Raw genomic sequence first — 20,000 nt, 5'->3', positions numbered from 1 at the left:
GCATGCCATGTCACGGCCAAGGCAGCCCAGCCAATGCCAGCAGCATGCCATGCCAAGGCCTAGGCCAGCAGCATGCCATGCCACGGCCAAGGCAGGCCTGCCAAAGCCAGCAGCATGCCATGCCAAGGCCAAGGCCAGCAGCATGCCATGCCACGGCCAAGGCAGCCCAACCAAAGCCAGCAGCATGCCATGCCAAGGCCAAGGCCAGCAGCATGCCATGCCACCGCCAAGGCAGCCCAGCCAAAGCCAGCAGCATGCCATGCCAAGGCCAAGGCCAGCAGCATGCGATGCCAAGGCCAAGGCCAGCAGCATGCGATGCCACGGCCAAGGCAGCCCAGCCAAAGCCAGCAGCATGCCATGCCAAGGCCAAGGCCAGCAGCATGCCATGCCAAGGCCAAGGCCAGCAGCATGCCATGCCACGGCCAAGGCAGCCCAGCCAAAGCCAGCAGCATGCCATGCCAAGGCCAAGGCCAGCAGCATGCCATGCCACAGCCAAGGCAGCCCAGCCAAAGCCAGCAGCATGCCATGCCAAGGCCAAGGCCAGCAGCATACGATGCCAAGGCCAAGGCCAGCAGCATGCGATGCCACGGCCAAGGCAGGCCAGCCAAAGCCAGCAGCATGCCATGCCAAGGCCAAGGCCAGCAGCATGCCATACCAAGGCCAAGGCAGCCCAGCCAAAGCCAGCAGCATGCCATGCCATGGCCTAGGCCAGCAGCATGCCATGCCACGGCCAAGGCAGGCCTGCCAAAGCCAGCAGCATGCCATGCCAAGGCCAAGGCCAGCAGCATGCCATGCCACGGCCAAGGCAGCCCAGCCAAAGCCAGCAGCATGCCATGCCAAGGCCAAGGCCAACAGCATGCCATGCCATGGCTAAGGCAGCCCAGCCAAAGCCAGCAGCATGCCATGCCAAGGCCAAGACCAGCAGCATGCCATGCCAAGGCCAAGGCCAGCAGCATGCCATGCCACGGCCAAGGCAGCCCAGCCAAAGCCAGCAGCATGCCATGCCAAGGCCTAGGCCAGCAGCATGCGATGCCACGGCCAAGGCAGGCCAGCCAAAGCCAGCAGCATGCCATGCCAAGGCCTAGGCCAGCAGCATGCCATGCCACGGCCAAGGCAGCCCAGCCAAAGCAAGCAGCATGCCATGCCAAGGCCAAGGCCAGCAGCATGCCATGCCACGGCCAAGGCAGCCCAGCCAAAGCCAGCAGCATGCCATGCCAAGGCCAAGGCCAGCAGCATGCCATGCCACGGCCAAGGCAGCCAGCCAAAGCCAGCAGCATGCCATGCCAAGGCCTAAGCCAGCAGCATGCGATGCCACGGCCAAGGCAGGCCAGCCAAAGCCAGCAGCATGCCATGCCAAGGCCAAGGCCAGCAGCATGCCAAGCCACGGCCAAGGCAGCCCAGCCAAAGCCAGCAGCATGCCATGCCAAGGCCTAGGCCAGCAGCATGCCACGCCAACGCCAAGGCAGGCCAGCCAAAGCCAGCAGCATGCCATGCCAAGGCCAAGGCCAGCAGCATGCAATGCCACGGCCAAGGCAGCCCAGCCAAAGCCAGCAGCATGCCATGCCAAGGCCTAGGCCAGCAGCATGCCATGCCATGGCCAAGGCAGCCCAGCCAAAGCCAGCAGCATGCCATGCCAAGGCCAAGGCCAGCAGCATGCCATGCCAAGGCCAAGGCCAGCAGCATGCGATGCCACGGCCAAGGCAGGCCAGCCAAAGCCAGCAGCATGCCATGCCAAGGCCAAGGCCAGCAGCATGCCATGCCCCGGCCAAGGCAGCCCAGCCAAAGCCAGCAGCATGCCATGCCAAGGCCAAGGCCAGCAGCATGCCATGCCACGGCCAAGGCAGCCCAGCCAAAGCCAGCAGCATGCCATGCCAAGGCCTAGGCCAGCAGCATGCCATGCCACGGCCAAGGCAGGCCAGCCAAAGCCAGCAGCATGCCATGCCAAGGCCAAGGCCAGCAGCATGCCATGCCAAGGCCTGCAGCATGCCATGCCACGGCCAAGGCAGCCCAGCCAAAGCCAGCAGCATGCCATGCCAAGGCCAAGGCCAGCAGCATGCGATGCCACGGCCAAGGCAGGCCAGCCAAAGCCAGCAGCATGCCATGCCAAGGCCAAGGCCAGCAACATGCCATGCCACGGCCAAGGCAGCCCAGCCAAAGCCAGCAGCATGCCATGCCAAGGCCTAGGCCAGCAGCATGCCATGCCATGGCCAAGGCAGCCCAGCCAAAGCCAGCAGCATGCCATGCCAAGGCCTAGGCCAGCAGCATGCCATGCCACGGCCAAGGCAGGCCAGCCAAAGCCAGCAGCATGCCATGCCAAGGCCAAGGCCAGATGCATGCCATGCCAAGGCCAAGGCCAGCAGCATGCGATGCCACGGCCAAGGCAGGCCAGCCAAAGCCAGCAGCATGCCATGCCACGGCCAAGGCAGCCCAGCCAAAGCCAGCAGCATGCCATGCCAAGGCCTAGGCCTGCAGCATGCCATGCCACGGCCAAGGCAGGCCAGCCAAAGCCAGCAGCATGCCATGCCAAGGCCAAGGCCAGCAGCATGCCATGCCACGGCCAAGGCAGCCCAGCCAATGCCAGCGGCATGCCATGCCAAGGCCTAGGCCAGCAGCATGCCATGCCACGGCCAAGGCAGGCCTGCCAAAGCCAGCAGCATGCCATGCCAAGGCCAAGGCCAGCAGCATGCCATGCCAAGGCCAGCAGCATGCCATGCCACGGCCAAGGCAGGCCAGCCAAAGCCAGCAGCATGCCATGCCAAGGCCAAGGCCAGCAGCATGCCATGCCACGGCCAAGGCAGCCCAGCCAATGCCAGCAGCATGCCATGCCAAGGCCTAGGCCAGCAGCATGCCATGCCACGGCCAAGGCAGGCCTGCCAAAGCCAGCAGCATGCCATGCCAAGGCCTAGGCCAGCAGCATGCCATGCCATGGCCAAGGCAGCCCAGCCAAAGCCAGCAGCATGCCATGCCAAGGCCAAGGCCAGCAGCATGCCATGCCAAGGCCAAGGCCAGCAGCATGCGATGCCACGGCCAAGGCAGGCCAGCCAAAGCCAGCAGCATGCCATGCCAAGGCCAAGGCCAGCAGCATGCCATGCCCCGGCCAAGGCAGCCCAGCCAAAGCCAGCAGCATGCCATGCCAAGGCCAAGGCCAGCAGCATGCCATGCCACGGCCAAGGCAGCCCAGCCAAAGCCAGCAGCATGCCATGCCAAGGCCTAGGCCAGCAGCATGCCATGCCACGGCCAAGGCAGGCCAGCCAAAGCCAGCAGCATGCCATGCCAAGGCCAAGGCCAGCAGCATGCCATGCCAAGGCCTGCAGCATGCCATGCCACGGCCAAGGCAGCCCAGCCAAAGCCAGCAGCATGCCATGCCAAGGCCAAGGCCAGCAGCATGCGATGCCACGGCCAAGGCAGGCCAGCCAAAGCCAGCAGCATGCCATGCCAAGGCCAAGGCCAGCAGCATGCCATGCCACGGCCAAGGCAGCCCAGCCAAAGCCAGCAGCACGCCATGCCAAGGCCTAGGCCAGCAGCATGCCATGCCATGGCCAAGGCAGCCCAGCCAAAGCCAGCAGCATGCCATGCCAAGGCCTAGGCCAGCAGCATGCCATGCCACGGCCAGGGCAGGCCAGCCAAAGCCAGCAGCATGCCATGCCAAGGCCAAGGCCAGATGCATGCCATGCCAAGGCCAAGGCCAGCAGCATACGATGCCACGGCCAAGGCAGGCCAGCCAAAGCCAGCAGCATGCCATGCCACGGCCAAGGCAGCCCAGCCAAAGCCAGCAGCATGCCATGCCAAGGCCTAGGCCAGCAGCATGCCATGCCACGGCCAAGGCAGGCCAGCCAAAGCCAGCAGCATGCCATGCCAAGGCCAAGGCCAGATGCATGCCATGCCAAGGCCAAGGCCAGCAGCATGCGATGCCACGGCCAAGGCAGGCCAGCCAAAGCCAGCAGCATGCCATGCCACGGCCAAGGCAGCCCAGCCAAAGCCAGCAGCATGCCATGCCAAGGCCTAGGCCAGCAGCATGCCATGCCACGGCCAAGGTAGGCCAGCCAAAGCCAGCAGCATGCCATGCCAAGGCCAAGGCCAGCAGCATGCCATGCCACGGCCAAGGCAGCCCAGCCAATGCCAGCAGCATGCCACGCCAAGGCCTAGGCCAGCAGCATGCCATGCCACGGCCAAGGCAGGCCTGCCAAAGCCAGCAGCATGCCATGCCAAGGCCAAGGCCAGCAGCATGCCATGCCACGGCCAAGGCAGCCCAGCCAAAGCCAGCAGCATGCCATGCCAAGGCCAAGGCCAGCAGCATGCCATGCCACAGCCAAGGCAGCCCAGCCAAAGCCAGCAGCATGCCATGCCAAGGCCAAGGCCAGCAGCATGCGATGCCAAGGCCAAGGCCAGCAGCATGCGATGCCACGGCCAAGGCAGCCCAGCCAAAGCCAGCAGCATGCCATGCCAAGGCCAAGGCCAGCAGCATGCCATGCCAAGGCCAAGGCCAGCAGCATGCCATGCCAAGGCCAAGGCCAGCAGCATGCCATGCCACGGCCAAGGCAGCCCAGCCAAAGCCAGCAGCATGCCATGCCAAGGCCAAGGCCAGCAGCATGCCATGCCACAGCCAAGGCAGCCCAGCCAAAGCCAGCAGCATGCCATGCCAAGGCCAAGGCCAGCAGCATGCGATGCCAAGGCCAAGGCCAGCAGCATGCGATGCCACGGCCAAGGCAGGCCAGCCAAAGCCAGCAGCATGCCATGCCAAGGCCAAGGCCAGCAGCATGCCATACCAAGGCCAATGCAGCCCAGCCAAAGCCAGCAGCATGCCATGCCAAGGCCTAGGCCAGCAGCATGCCATGCCACGGCCAAGGCAGGCCTGCCAAAGCCAGCAGCATGCCATGCCAAGGCCAAGGCCAGCAGCATGCCATGCCACCGCCAAGGCAGCCCAGCCAAAGCCAGCAGCATGCCATGCCAAGGCCAAGGCCAACAGCATGCCATGCCATGGCCAAGGCAGCCCAGCCAAAGCCAGCAGCATGCCATGCCAAGGCCAAGGCCAGCAGCATGCCATGCCAAGGCCAAGGCCAGCAGCATGCCATGCCACGGCCAAGGCAGCCCAGCCAAAGCCAGCAGCATGCCATGCCAAGGCCTAGGCCAGCAGCATGCGATGCCACGGCCAAGGCAGGCCAGCCAAAGCCAGCAGCATGCCATGCCAAGGCCTAGGCCAGCAGCATGCCATGCCACGGCCAAGGCAGCCCAGCCAAAGCAAGCAGCATGCCATGCCAAGGCCAAGGCCAGCAGCATGCCAAGCCACGGCCAAGGCAGCCCAGCCAAAGCCAGCAGCATGCCATGCCAAGGCCTAGGCCAGCAGCATGCCACGCCAACGCCAAGGCAGGCCAGCCAAAGCCAGCAGCATGCCATGCCAAGGCCAAGGCCAGCAGCATGCAATGCCACGGCCAAGGCAGCCCAGCCAAAGCCAGCAGCATGCCATGCCATGGCCTAGGCCAGCAGCATGCCATGCCATGGCCAAGGCAGCCCAGCCAAAGCCAGCAGCATGCCATGCCAAGGCCAAGGCCAGCAGCATGCCATGCCAAGGCCAAGGCCAGCAGCATGCGATGCCACGGCCAAGGCAGGCCAGCCAAAGCCAGCAGCATGCCATGCCAAGGCCAAGGCCAGCAGCATGCCATGCCCCGGCCAAGGCAGCCCAGCCAAAGCCAGCAGCATGCCATGCCAAGGCCAAGGCCAGCAGCATGCCATGCCACGGCCAAGGCCACCCAGCCAAAGCCAGCAGCATGCCATGCCAAGGCCTAGGCCAGCAGCATGCCATGCCACGGCCAAGGCAGGCCAGCCAAAGCCAGCAGCATGCCATGCCAAGGCCAAGGCCTGCAGCATGCCATGCCACGGCCAAGGCAGCCCAGCCAAAGCCAGCAGCATGCCATGCCAAGGCCAAGGCCAGCAGCATGCGATGCCACGGCCAAGGCAGGCCAGCCAAAGCCAGCAGCATGCCATGCCAAGGCCAAGGCCAGCAACATGCCATGCCACGGCCAAGGCAGCCCAGCCAAAGCCAGCAGCATGCCATGCCAAGGCCTAGGCCAGCAGCATGCCATGCCGTGGCCAAGGCAGCCCAGCCAAAGCCAGCAGCATGCCATGCCAAGGCCTAGGCCAGCAGCATGCCATGCCACGGCCAAGGCAGGCCAGCCAAAGCCAGCAGCATGCCATGCCAAGGCCAAGGCCAGATGCATGCCATGCCAAGGCCAAGGCCAGCAGCATGCGATGCCACGGCCAAGGCAGGCCAGCCAAAGCCAGCAGCATGCCATGCCACGGCCAAGGCAGCCCAGCCAAAGCCAGCAGCATGCCATGCCAAGGCCTAGGCCTGCAGCATGCCATGCCACGGCCAAGGCAGGCCAGCCAAAGCCAGCAGCATGCCATGCCAAGGCCAAGGCCCGCAGCATGCCATGCCACGGCCAAGGCAGCCCAGCCAATGCCAGCAGCATGCCATGCCAAGGCCTAGGCCAGCAGCATGCCATGCCACGGCCAAGGCAGGCCTGCCAAAGCCAGCAGCATGCCATGCCAAGGCCAAGGCCAGCAGCATGCCATGCCAAGGCCAGCAGCATGCCATGCCACGGCCAAGGCAGGCCAGGCAAAGCCAGCAGCATGCCATGCCAAGGCCAAGGCCAGCAGCATGCCATGCCACGGCCAAGGCAGCCCAGCCAATGCCAGCAGCATGCCATGCCAAGGCCTAGGCCAGCAGCATGCCATGCCACGGCCAAGGCAGGCCTGCCAAAGCCAGCAGCATGCCATGCCAAGGCCAAGGCCAGCAGCATGCCATGCCAAGGCCAGCAGCATGCCATGCCACGGCCAAGGCAGGCCAGCCAAAGCCAGCAGCATGCCATGCCAAGGCCAAGGCCAGCAGCATGCCATGCCACGGCCAAGGCAGCCCAGCCAATGCCAGCAGCATGCCATGCCAAGGCCTAGGCCAGCAGCATGCCATGCCACGGCCAAGGCAGGCCTGCCAAAGCCAGCAGCATGCCATGCCAAGGCCAAGGCCAGCAGCATGCCATGCCACGGCCAAGGCAGCCCAGCCAAAGCCAGCAGCATGCCATGCCAAGGCCAAGGCCAGCAGCATGCCATGCCACAGCCAAGGCAGCCCAGCCAAAGCCAGCAGCATGCCATGCCAAGGCCAAGGCCAGCAGCATGCGATGCCAAGGCCAAGGCCAGCAGCATGCGATGCCACGGCCAAGGCAGCCCAGCCAAAGCCAGCAGCATGCCATGCCAAGGCCAAGGCCAGCAGCATGCCATGCCAAGGCCAAGGCCAGCAGCATGCCATGCCACGGCCAAGGCAGCCCAGCCAAAGCCAGCAGCATGCCATGCCAAGGCCAAGGCCAGCAGCATGCCATGCCACCGCCAAGGCAGCCCAGCCAAAGCCAGCAGCATGCCATGCCAAGGCCAAGGCCAGCAGCATGCGATGCCAAGGCCAAGGCCAGCAGCATGCGATGCCACGGCCAAGGCAGGCCAGCCAAAGCCAGCAGCATGCCATGCCAAGGCCAAGGCCAGCAGCATGCCATGCCAAGGCCAAGGCAGCCCAGCCAAAGCCAGCAGCATGCCATGCCAAGGCCTAGGCCAGCAGCATGCCATGCCACGGCCAAGGCAGGCCTGCCAAAGCCAGCAGCATGCCATGCCAAGGCCAAGGCCAGCAGCATGCCATGCCACGGCCAAGGAAGCCCAGCCAAAGCCAGCAGCATGCCATGCCAAGGCCAAGGCCAGCAGCATGCCATGCCACGGCCAAGGCAGCCCAGCCAAAGCCAGCAGCATGCCATGCCAAGGCCAAGGCCAGCAGCATGCCATGCCAAGGCCAAGGCCAGCAGCATGCCATGCCACGGCCAAGGCAGCCCAGCCAAAGCCAGCAGCATGCCATGCCAAGGCCTAGGCCAGCAGCATGCGATGCCACGGCCAAGGCAGGCCAGCCAAAGCCAGCAGCATGCCATGCCAAGGCCTAGGCCAGCAGCATGCCATGCCACGGCCAAGGCAGCCCAGCCAAAGCCAGCAGCATGCCATGCCAAGGCCAAGGCCAGCAGCATGCCATGCCACGGCCAAGGCAGCCCAGCCAAAGCCAGCAGCATGCCATGCCAAGGCCAAGGCCAGCAGCATGCCATGCCACGGCCAAGGCAGCCAGCCAAAGCCAGCAGCATGCCATGCCAAGGCCTAAGCCAGCAGCATGCGATGCCACGGCCAAGGCAGGCCAGCCAAAGCCAGCAGCATGCCATGCCAAGGCCAAGGCCAGCAACATGCCATGCCACGGCCAAGGCAGCCCAGCCAAAGCCAGCAGCATGCCATGCCAAGGCCTAGGCCAGCAGCATGCCACGCCAAGGCCAAGGCAGGCCAGCCAAAGCCAGCAGCATGCCATGCCAAGGCCAAGGCCAGCAGCATGCAATGCCACGGCCAAGGCAGCCCAGCCAAAGCCAGCAGCATGCCATGCCAAGGCCTAGGCCAGCAGCATGCCATGCCATGGCCAAGGCAGCCCAGCCAAAGCCAGCAGCATGCCATGCCAAGGCCAAGGCCAGCAGCATGCCATGCCAAGGCCAAGGCCAGCAGCATGCCATGCCACGGCCAAGGCAGGCCAGCCAAAGCCAGCAGCATGCCATGCCAAGGCCAAGGCCAGCAGCATGCCATGCCCCGGCCAAGGCAGCCCAGCCAAAGCCAGCAGCATGCCATGCCAAGGCCAAGGCCAGCAGCATGCCATGCCACGGCCAAGGCAGCCCAGCCAAAGCCAGCAGCATGCCATGCCAAGGCCTAGGCCAGCAGCATGCCATGCCACGGCCAAGGCAGGCCAGCCAAAGCCAGCAGCATGCCATGCCAAGGCCAAGGCCAGCAGCATGCCATGCCAAGGCCAAGGCCAGCAGCATGCCATGCCAAGGCCTGCAGCATGCCATGCCACGGCCAAGGCAGCCCAGCCAAAGCCAGCAGCATGCCATGCCAAGGCCAAGGCCAGCAGCATGCGATGCCACGGCCAAGGCAGGCCAGCCAAAGCCAGCAGCATGCCATGCCAAGGCCAAGGCCAGCAACATGCCATGCCACGGCCAAGGCAGCCCAGCCAAAGCCAGCAGCATGCCATGCCAAGGCCTAGGCCAACAGCATGCCATGCCAGGGCCAAGGCAGCCCAGCCAAAGCCAGCTGCATGCCATGCCAAGGCCTAGGCCAGCAGCATGCCATGCCACGGCCAAGGCAGGCCAGCCAAAGCCAGCAGCATGCCATGCCAAGGCCAAGGCCAGATGCATGCCATGCCAAGGCCAAGGCCAGCAGCATGCGATGCCACGGCCAAGGCAGGCCAGCCAAAGCCAGCAGCATGCCATGCCACGGCCAAGGCAGCCCAGCCAAAGCCAGCAGCATGCCATGCCAAGGCCTAGGCCAGCAGCATGCCATGCCACGACCAAGGCAGGCCAGCCAAAGCCAGCAGCATGCCATGCCAAGGCCAAGGCCAGCAGCATGCCATGCCCCGGCCAAGGCAGCCCAGCCAAAGCCAGCAGCATGCCATGCCAAGGCCAAGGCCAGCAGCATGACATGCCACGGCCAAGGCAGCCCAGCCAAAGCCAGCAGCATGCCATGCCAAGGCCTAGGCCAGCAGCATGCCATGCCACGGCCAAGGCAGGCCAGCCAAAGCCAGCAGCATGCCATGCCAAGGCCAAGGCCAGCAGCATGCCATGCCAAGGCCTGCAGCATGCCATGCCACGGCCAAGGCAGCCCAGCCAAAGCCAGCAGCATGCCATGCCAAGGCCAAGGCCAGCAGCATGCGATGCCACGGCCAAGGCAGGCCAGCCAAAGCCAGCAGCATGCCATGCCAAGGCCAAGGCCAGCAGCATGCCATGCCACGGCCAAGGCAGCCCAGCCAAAGCCAGCAGCATGCCATGCCAAGGCCTAGGCCAGCAGCATGCCATGCCAAGGCCAAGGCAGCCCAGCCAAAGCCAGCAGCATGCCATGCCAAGGCCTAGGCCAGCAGCATGCCATGCCACGGCCAAGGCAGGCCAGCCAAAGCCAGCAGCATGCCATGCCAAGGCCAAGGCCAGATGCATGCCATGCCAAGGCCAAGGCCAGCAGCATGCGATGCCACGGCCAAGGCAGGCCAGCCAAAGCCAGCAGCATGCCATGCCACGGCCAAGGCAGCCCATCCAAAGCCAGCAGCATGCCATGCCAAGGCCTAGGCCAGCAGCATGCCATGCCACGGCCAAGGTAGGCCAGCCAAAGCCAGCAGCATGCCATGCCAAGGCCAAGGCCAGCAGCATGCCATGGCACGGCCAAGGCAGCCCAACCAATGCCAGCAGCATGCCATGCCAAGGCCTAGGCCAGCAGCATGCCATGCCACGGCCAAGGCAGGCCTGCCAAAGCCAGCAGCATGCCATGCCAAGGCCAAGGCCAGCAGCATGCCATGCCACGGCCAAGGCAGCCCAGCCAAAGCCAGCAGCATGCCATGCCAAGGCCAAGGCCAGCAGCATGCCATGCCACAGCCAAGGCAGCCCAGCCAAAGCCAGCAGCATGCCATGCCAAGGCCAAGGCCAGCAGCATGCGATGCCAAGGCCAAGGCCAGCAGCATGCGATGCCACGGCCAAGGCAGCCTAGCCAAAGCCAGCAGCATGCCATGCCAAGGCCAAGGCCAGCAGCATGCCATGCCAAGGCCAAGGCCAGCAGCATGCCATGCCACGGCCAAGGCAGCCCAGCCAAAGCCAGCAGCATGCCATGCCAAGGCCAAGGCCAGCAGCATGCCATGCCACAGCCAAGGCAGCCCAGCCAAAGCCAGCAGCATGCCATGCCAAGGCCAAGGCCAGCAGCATGCGATGCCAAGGTCAAGGCCAGCACCATGCGATGCCACGGCCAAGGCAGGCCAGCCAAAGCCAGCAGCATGCCATGCCAAGGCCAAGGCCAGCAGCATGCCATGCCAAGGCCAAGGCAGCCCAGCCAAAGCCAGCAGCATGCCATGCCAAGGCCTAGGCCAGCAGCATGCCATGCCACGGCCAAGGCAGGCCTGCCAAAGCCAGCAGCATGCCATGCCAAGGCCAAGGCCAGCAGCATGCCATGCCACGGCCAAGGCAGCCCAGCCAAAGCCAGCAGCATGCCATGCCAAGGCCAAGGCCAGCAGCATGCCATGCCACGGCCAAGGCAGCCCAGCCAAAGCCAGCAGCATGCCATGCCAAGGCCAAGGCCAGCAGCATGCCATGCCAAGGCCAAGGCCAGCAGCATGCCATGCCACGGCCAAGGCAGCCCAGCCAAAGCCAGCAGCATGCCATGCCAAGGCCTAGGCCAGCAGCATGCGATGCCACGGCCAAGGCAGGCCAGCCAAAGCCAGCAGCATGCCATGCCAAGGCCTAGGCCAGCAGCATGCCATGCCACGGCCAAGGCAGCCCAGCCAAAGCCAGCAGCATGCCATGCCAAGGCCAAGGCCAGCAGCATGCCATGCCACGGCCAAGGCAGCCCAGCCAAAGCCAGCAGCATGCCATGCCAAGGCCAAGGCCAGCAGCATGCCATGCCACGGCCAAGGCAGCCAGCCAAAGCCAGCAGCATGCCATGCCAAGGCCTAAGCCAGCAGCATGCGATGCCACGGCCAAGGCAGGCCAGCCAAAGCCAGCAGCATGCCATGCCAAGGCCATGGCCAGCAGCATGCCGTGCCAAGGCCTAGGCCAGCAGCATGCCATGCCACGGCCAAGGCAGGCCAGCCAAAGCCAGCAGCATGCCATGCCAAGGCCAAGGCCAGCAGCATGCCATGCCGAGGCCTGCAGCATGCCATGCCACGGCCAAGGCAGCCCAGCCAAAGCCAGCAGCATGCCATGCCAAGGCCAAGGCCAAGGCCAGCAGCATGCGATGCCACGGCCAAGGCAGGCCAGCCAAAGCCAGCAGCATGCCATGCCAAGGCCAAGGCCAGCAACATGCCATGCCACGGCCAAGGCAGCCTAGCCAAAGCCAGCAGCATGCCATGCCAAGGCCTAGGCCAGCAGCATGCCATGCCAGGGCCAAGGCAGCCCAGCCAAAGCCAGCAGCATGCCATGCCAAGGCCTAGGCCAGCAGCATGCCATGCCACGGCCAAGGCAGGCCAGCCAAAGCCAGCAGCATGCCATGCCAAGGCCAAGGCCAGATGCATGCCATGCCAAGGCCAAGGCCAGCAGTATGCGATGCCACGGCCAAGGCAGGCCAGCCAAAGCCAGCAGCATGCCATGCCACGGCCAAGGCAGCCCAGCCAAAGCCAGCAGCATGCCATGCCAGGGCCTAGGCCAGCAGCATGCCATGCCACGGCCAAGGCAGGCCAGCCAAAGCCAGCAGCATGCCATGCCAAGGCCAAGGCCAGCAGCATGCCATGCCACGGCCAAGGCAGCCCAGCCAATGCCAGCAGCATGCCATGCCAAGGCCTAGGCCAGCAGCATGCCATGCCACGGCCAAGGCAGGCCTGCCAAAGCCAGCAGCATGCCATGCCAAGGCCAAGGCCAGCAGCATGCCATGCCACGGCCAAGGCAGCCCAGCCAAAGCCAGCAGCATGCAATGCCAAGGCCAAGGCCAGCAGCATGCCATGCCACAGCCAAGGCAGCCCAGCCAAAGCCAGCAGCATGCCATGCCAAGGCCAAGGCTAGCAGCATGCGATGCCAAGGCCAAGGCCAGCAGCATGCGATGCCACGGCCAAGGCAGGCCAGCCAAAGCCAGCAGCATGCCATGCCAAGGCCAAGGCCAGCAGCATGCCATGCCAAGGCCAAGGCAGCCCAGCCAAAGCCAGCAGCATGCCATGCCAAGGCCTAGGCCAGCAGCATGCCATGCCACGGCCAAGGCAGGCCTGCCAAAGCCAGCAGCATGCCATGCCAAGGCCAAGGCCAGCAGCATGCCATGCCACGGCCAAGGCAGCCCAGCCAAAGCCAGCAGCATGCCATGCCAAGGCCAAGGCCAGCAGCATGCCATGCCACGGCCAAGGCAGCCCAGCCAAAGCCAGCAGCATGCCATGCCAAGGCCAAGGCCAGCAGCATGCCATGCCAAGGCCAAGGCCAGCAGCATGCCATGCCACGACCAAGGCAGCCCAGCCAAAGCCAGCAGCATGCCATGCCAAGGCCTAGGCCAGCAGCGTGCCATGCCGCGGCCAAGGCAGGCCAGCCAAAGCCAGCAGCATGCCATGCCAAGGGCTAGGCCAGCAACATGCCATGCCACGGCCAAGGCAGCCCAGCCAAAGCCAGCAGCATGCCATGCCAAGGCCAAGGCCAGCAGCATGCCATGCCACGGCCAAGGCAGCCCAGCCAAAGCCAGCAGCATGCCATGCCAAGGCCAAGGCCAGCGGCATGCCATGCCACGGCCAAGGCTGCCAGCCAAAGCCAGCAGCATGCCATGCCAAGGCCTAAGCCAGCAGCATGCGATGCCACGGCCAAGGCAGGCCAGCCAAAGCCAGCAGCATGCCATGCCAAGGCCAAGGCCAGCAGCATGCCAGGCCACGGCCAAGGCAGCCCAGCCAAAGCCAGCAGCATGCCATGCCAAGGCCTAGGCCAGCCGCATGCCACGCCAAGGCCAAGGCAGGCCAGCCAAAGCCAGCAGCATGCCATGCCAAGGCCAAGGCCAGCAGCATGCCATGCCACGGCCAAGGCAGCCCAGCCAAAGCCAGCAGCATGCCATGCCAAGGCCTAGGCCAGCAGCATGCCATGCCACGGCCAAGGCAGGCCAGCCAAAGCCAGCAGCATGCCATGCCAAGGCCAAGGCCAGCAGCATGCCATGCCACGGCCAAGGCAGCCCAGCCAAAGCCAGCAGCATGCCATGCCAAGGCCTAGGCCAGCAGCATGCCATGCCATGGCTAAGGCAGCCCAGCCAAAGCCAGCAGCATGCCATGCCAAGGCCAAGGCCAGCAGCATGCCATGCCAAGGCCAAGGCCAGCAGCATGCCATGCCACGGCCAAGGCAGCCCAGCCAAAGCCAGCAGCATGCCATGCCAAGGCCTAGGCCAGCAGCATGCGATGCCACGGCCAAGGCAGGCCAGCCAAAGCCAGCAGCATGCCATGCCAAGGCCTAGGCCAGCAGCATGCCATGCCACGGCCAAGGCAGCCCAGCCAAAGCCAGCAGCATGCCATGCCAAGGCCAAGGCCAGCAGCATGCCATGCCACGGCCAAGGCAGGCCAGCCAAGGCCTAGGCCAGCCAGCAGCATGCCATGCCAAGGCCTAGGCCAGCAGCATGCCATGCCACGGCCAAGGCAGCCCAGCCAAAGCCAGCAGCATGCCATGCCAAGGCCAAGGCCAGCAGCATGCCATGCCACGGCCAAGGCAGGCCAGCCAAAGCCAGCAGCATGCCATGCCAAGGCCAAGGCCAGCAGCATGCCAAGCCACGGCCAAGGCAGCCCAGCCAAAGCCAGCAGCATGCCATGCCAAGGCCTAGGCCAGCAGCATGCCACGCCAAGGCCAAGGCAGGCCAGCCAAAGCCAGCAGCATGCCATGCCAAGGCCAAGGCCAGCAGCATGCCATGCCACGGCCAAGGCAGCCCAGCCAAAGCCAGCAGCATGCCATGCCAAGGCCTAGGCCAGCAGCATGCCATGCCATGGCCAAGGCAGCCCAGCCAAAGCCAGCAGCATGCCATGCCAAGGCCAAGGCCAGCAGCATGCCATGCCAAGGCCAAGGCCAGCAGCATGCGATGCCACGGCCAAGGCAGGCCAGCCAAAGCCAGCAGCATGCCATGCCAAGGCCAAGGCCAGCAGCATGCCATGCCCCGGCCAAGGCAGCCCAGCCAAAGCCAGCAGCATGCCATGCCAAGGCCAAGGCCAGCAGCATGCCATGCCACGGCCAAGGCAGCCCAGCCAAAGCCAGCAGCATGCCATGCCAAGGCCTAGGCCAGCAGCATGCCATGCCACGGCCAAGGCAGGCCAGCCAAAGCCAGCAGCGTGCCATGCCAAGGCCAAGGCCAGCAGCATGCCATGCCAAGGCCTGCAGCATGCCATGCCACGGCCAAGGCAGCCCAGCCAAAGCCAGCAGCATGCCATGCCAAGGCCAAGGCCAGCAGCATGCGATGCCACGGCCAAGGCAGGCCAGCCAAAGCCAGCAACATGCCATGCCAAGGCCAAGGCCAGCAACATGCCATGCCACGGCCAAGGCAGCCCAGCCAAAGCCAGCAGCATGCCATGCCAAGGCCTAGGCCAGCAGCATGCCATGCCAGGGCCAAGGCAGCCCAGCCAAAGCCAGCAGCATGCCATGCCAAGGCCTAGGCCAGCAGCATGCCATGCCACGGCCAAGGCAGGCCAGCCAAAGCCAGCAGCATGCCATGCCAAGGCCAAGGCCAGATGCATGCCATGCCAAGGCCAAGGCCAGCAGCATGCCATGCCACGGCCAAGGCAGGCCAGCCAAAGCCAGCAGCATGCCATGCCACGGCCAAGGCAGCCCAGCCAAAGCCAGCAGCATGCCATGCCAAGGCCTAGGCCAGCAGCATGCCATGCCACGGCCAAGGCAGGCCAGCCAAAGCCAGCAGCATGCCATGCCAAGGCCAAGGCCAGCAGCATGCCATGCCACGGCCAAGGCAGCCCAGCCAATGCCAGCAGCATGCCATGCCAAGGCCTAGGCCAGCAGCATGCCATGCCACGGCCATGGCAGGCCTGCCAAAGCCAGCAGCATGCCATGCCAAGGCCAAGGCCAGCAGCATGCCATGCCACGGCCAAGGCAGCCCAGCCAAAGCCAGCAGCATGCCATGCCAAGGCCAAGGCCAGCAGCATGCCATGCCACAGCCAAGGCAGCCCAGCCAAAGCCAGCAGCATGCCATGCCAAGGCCAAGGCCAGCCGCATGCGATGCCAAAGCCAAGGCCAGCAGCATGCGATGCCACGGCCAAGGCAGGCCAGCCAAAGCCAGCAGCATGCCATGCCAAGGCCAAGGCCAGCAGCATGCCATGCCAAGGCCAAGGCAGCCCAGCCAAAGCCAGCAGCATGCCATGCCAAGGCCTAGGCCAGCAGCATGCCATGCCACGGCCAAGGCAGGCCTGCCAAAGCCAGCAGCATGCCATGCCAAGGCCAAGGCCAGCAGCATGCCATGCCACGGCCAAGGCAGCCCAGCCAAAGCCAGCAGCATGCCATGCCAAGGCCAAGGCCAGCAGCATGCCATGCCACGCCCAAGGCAGCCCAGCCAAAGCCAGCAGCATGCCATGCCAAGGCCAAGGCCAGCAGCATGCCATGCCAAGGCCAAGGCCAGCAGCATGCCATGCCACGGCCAAGGCAGCCCAGCCAAAGCCAGCAGCATGCCATGCCAAGGCCTAGGCCAGCAGCATGCCATGCCACGGCCAAGGCAGGCCAGCCAAAGCCAGCTGCATGCCATGCCAAGGCCTAGGCCAGCAGCATGCCATGCCACGGCCAAGGCAGCCCAGCCAAAGCCAGCAGCATGCCATGCCAAGGCCAAGGCCAGCAGCATGCCATGCCACGGCCAAGGCAGCCCAGCCAAAGCCAGCAGCATGCCATGCCAAGGCCAAGGCCAGCAGCATGCCATGCCACGGCCAAGGCAGCCCAGCCAAAGCCAGCAGCATGCCATGCCAAGGCCAAGGCCAGCAGCATGCCATGCCACGACCAAGGCAGCCAGCCAAAGCCAGCAGCATGCCATGCCAAGGCCTAAGCCAGCAGCATGCGATGCCACGACCAAGGCAGGCCAGCCAAAGCCAGCAGCATGCCATGCCAAGGCCAAGGCCAGCAGCATGCCATGCCACGGCCAAGGCAGCCCAGCCAAAGCCAGCAGCATGCCATGCCAAGGCCTAGGCCAGCAGCATGCCACGCCAAGGCCAAGGCAGGCCAGCCAAAGCCAGCAGCATGCCATGCCAAGGCCAAGGCCAGCAACATGCCATGCCACGGCCAAGGCAGCCCAGCCAAAGCCAGCAGCATGCCATGCCAAGGCCTAGGCCAGCAGCATGCCATGCCACGGCCAAGGCAGGCCAGCCAAAGCCAGCAGCATGCCATGCCAAGGCCAAGGCCAGCAGCATGCCATGCCACGGCCAAGGCAGCCCAGCCAAAGCCAGCAGCATGCCATGCCAAGGCCAAGGCCAGCAGCATGCCATGCCACGGCCAAGGAAGCCCAGCCAAAGCCAGCAGCATGCCCTGCCAAGGCCTAGGCCAGCAGCATGCCATGCCACGGCCAAGGCAGCCCAGCCCAAGCCAGCAGCATGCCATGCCAAGGCCAAGGCCAGCAGCATGCCATGCCACGGCCAAGGCAGCCAGCCAAAGCCAGCAGCATGCCATGCCAAGGCCTAAGCCAGCAGCATGCCATGCCCCGGCCAAGGCAGGCCAGCCAAAGCCAGCAGCATGCCATGCCAAGGCCTAGGCCAGCAGCATGCCATGCCACGGCCAAGGCAGCCCAGCCAAAGCCAGCAGCATGCCATGCCAAGGCCAAGGCCAGCAGCATGCCATGCCACGGCCAAGGCAGCCCAGCCAAAGCCAGGAGCATGCCATGCCAAGGCCAAGGCCAGCAGCATGCCATGCCACGGCCAAGGCAGCCCAGCCAAAGCCAGCAGCATGCCATGCCAAGGCCTAGGCCAGCAGCATGCCATGCCACGGCCAAGGCAGGCCAGCCAAAGCCAGCAGCATGCCATGCCAAGGCCTAGGCCAGCAGCATGCCATGCCACGGCCAAGGCAGCCCAGCCAAAGCCAGCAGCATGCCATGCCAAGGCCAAGGCCAGCAGCATGCCATGACACGGCCAAGGCAGCCCAGCCAAAGCCAGCAGCATGCCATGCCACGGCCAAGGCAGGCCAGCCAAAGCCAGCAGCATGCCATGCCAAGGCCAAGGCCAGCAGCATGCCATGCCACGGCCAAGGCAGCCCAGCCAAAGCCAGCAGCATGCCATGCCAAGGCCTAGGCCAGCAGCATGCCATGCCACGGCCAAGGCAGCCCAGCCCAAGCCAGCAGCATGCCATGCCACGGCCAAGGCAGGCCAGCCAAAGCCAGCAGCATGCCATGCCAAGGCCAAGGCCAGCAGCATGCGATGCCACGGCCAAGGCAGCCCAGCCAAAGCCAGCAGCATGCCATGCCAAGGCCAAGGCCAGCAGCATGCGATGCCACGGCCAAGAAAGCCCAGCCAAAGCCAGCAGCATGCCATGCCAAGGCCTAGGCCAGCAGCATGCCATGCCACGGCCAAGGCAGGCCAGCCAAAGCCAGCAGCATGCCATGCCAAGGCCAAGGCCAGCAGCATGCCATGCCACGGCCAAGGAAGCCCAGCCAAAGCCAGCAGCATGCCATGCCACGGCCAAGGCAGCCCAGCCCAAGCCAGCAGCTTGCCATGCCAAGGCCAAGGCCAGCAGCATGCCATGCCATGCCACGGCCAAGGCAGCCCAGCCAAAGCCAGCAGCATGCCATGCCAAGGCCAAGGCCAGCAGCATGCCATGCCACGGCCAAGGCCAAGGCCAAGGCAGGCCATCCGAAGCCAGCAACATTCCATGCCAAGGCCAACGCAGCCCAGCCAAAGCCAGCGGCATGCCATGCCAAGGCCAAGGCCAGCCGCATGTCTTGCCACGGCCTTGTCCCGCAGCGTGGCGTGCCTTGGCCTTGGGCTAGAACATCGCATGCCACGCCCTTGGCAAGCAATCCTGTCCCTCGTGTAATTGCCATTTGGTTTGGCTTTGACTTACGTATATGTTGCCCTGCGAAATGCTTGTCCCTCGGGTAATAGCCGTTTGGTTGCCTTTGGACTTGCGAACACGTTGCTAGTGCTTTCCCCAGTGGAAGCTTGTTGTGAAAAGTATGTCCCTCGGAAGTTGCCTGTTGCGTTTGTTATTTGCATTCGAGCTATCCGATGCTTGCTCGGTTTCTCTAAGAGTTTTTGCACGTTCGTCGGGCTTTTTAATTATTTATTTACTCATAAAAATTATAATAAAATAAATTAAAAATAAAAAAATAATTAAAAAAATTACTATAATTACTAGTGCCTCATCTTATAATTGTTGGAATTTTTCTAGAATTTTTTGAGTATTTTTAGTAATTTTTATTATTTTTTAAGTATTAAAATTGAAATAAATTAAAATAAAATATTACGGTGGCCAAATATTTTTTTATAATTTTTTTTATGGTGTATTAAATTATTTCATACAACTTTCATGTTGAAAGTTTTGGCAAAAACCATTACTTTTTAAAAAAACCCCATTATGACTCCTCGAACATGGTTGATGTTTCCTCCTGCCAGATTGAAAAGGGCTTAACAGGCTATTATAAGGGGGGGGCACCTCCCTTAAGGCTGGCCAGCATGGCCAGGCCACAGGCCACGCCTATGCCTAGGCGGGCGCTTGGCACATGCCATCGCTTGGCTTGTGGCATTGGCTTGTGGCATCGAAACTACATAGCCAAGCACGGGATGCGTCGAGTGGCGGCCCGCGGTGGTGGCGGTGGCACGTTGGCCTAGGCCAGCATGCCATGCCACAGCCTTGGCCAGCAACATGGCATGCCAAAGCCTTGGCCAGCAGCATGCCATGCCCTGGCCTTGGCAAGCATGTCATGCCACGGCCTTGGCCAGCAGCATGCCATGCCACGGCCTTGGCCAGCAGCATGCCATGCCCCGGCCTTGGCCAGCATGTCATGCCACGGCCTTGGCCAGCAGCATGCCATGCCACAGCCTTGGCCAGCAGCATGCCATGCCACAGCCTTGGCCAGCAACATGGCATGCCAAAGCCTTGGCCAGCAGCACGCCATGCCCCAGCCTTGGCAAGCTTGTCATGCCACGGCCATGGCCAGCAGCGTGCTATGCCCCGGCCTTGGCCAGCAGCGTGCCATGCCACGACCTTGGCCAGCAGCTTGCCATGCCCCGGCCTTGGCCAGCATGTCATGCCACGGCCTTGGCCAGCAGCATGCCATGCCACGGCCTTGGCCAGCAACATGGCATGCCAAAGCCTTGGCCGGCAGCATGCCATGCCGCGGCCTTGGCCGGCAGCATGCCATGCCGCGGCCTTTGCCAGCAGCATGGCAAGCCCAAGCCTTGGTCAGCAGCAGCATGCCATGCCAACGCCTTGGCCAGCAGCATGGCATGCCACGCCACGGCCTCGTCCAGCAGCATGGCATGCCACGCCACGGCCTTGGCCATCAGC

The sequence above is a fragment of the Camellia sinensis genome, chromosome 12 (genome assembly GCF_055761805.1).
Source record: "Camellia sinensis isolate YWXY chromosome 12, ASM5576180v1, whole genome shotgun sequence".
Lineage (NCBI taxonomy): Eukaryota > Viridiplantae > Streptophyta > Magnoliopsida > Ericales > Theaceae > Camellia > Camellia sinensis.
Note: the sequence above shows the minus strand (reverse complement) of the source record.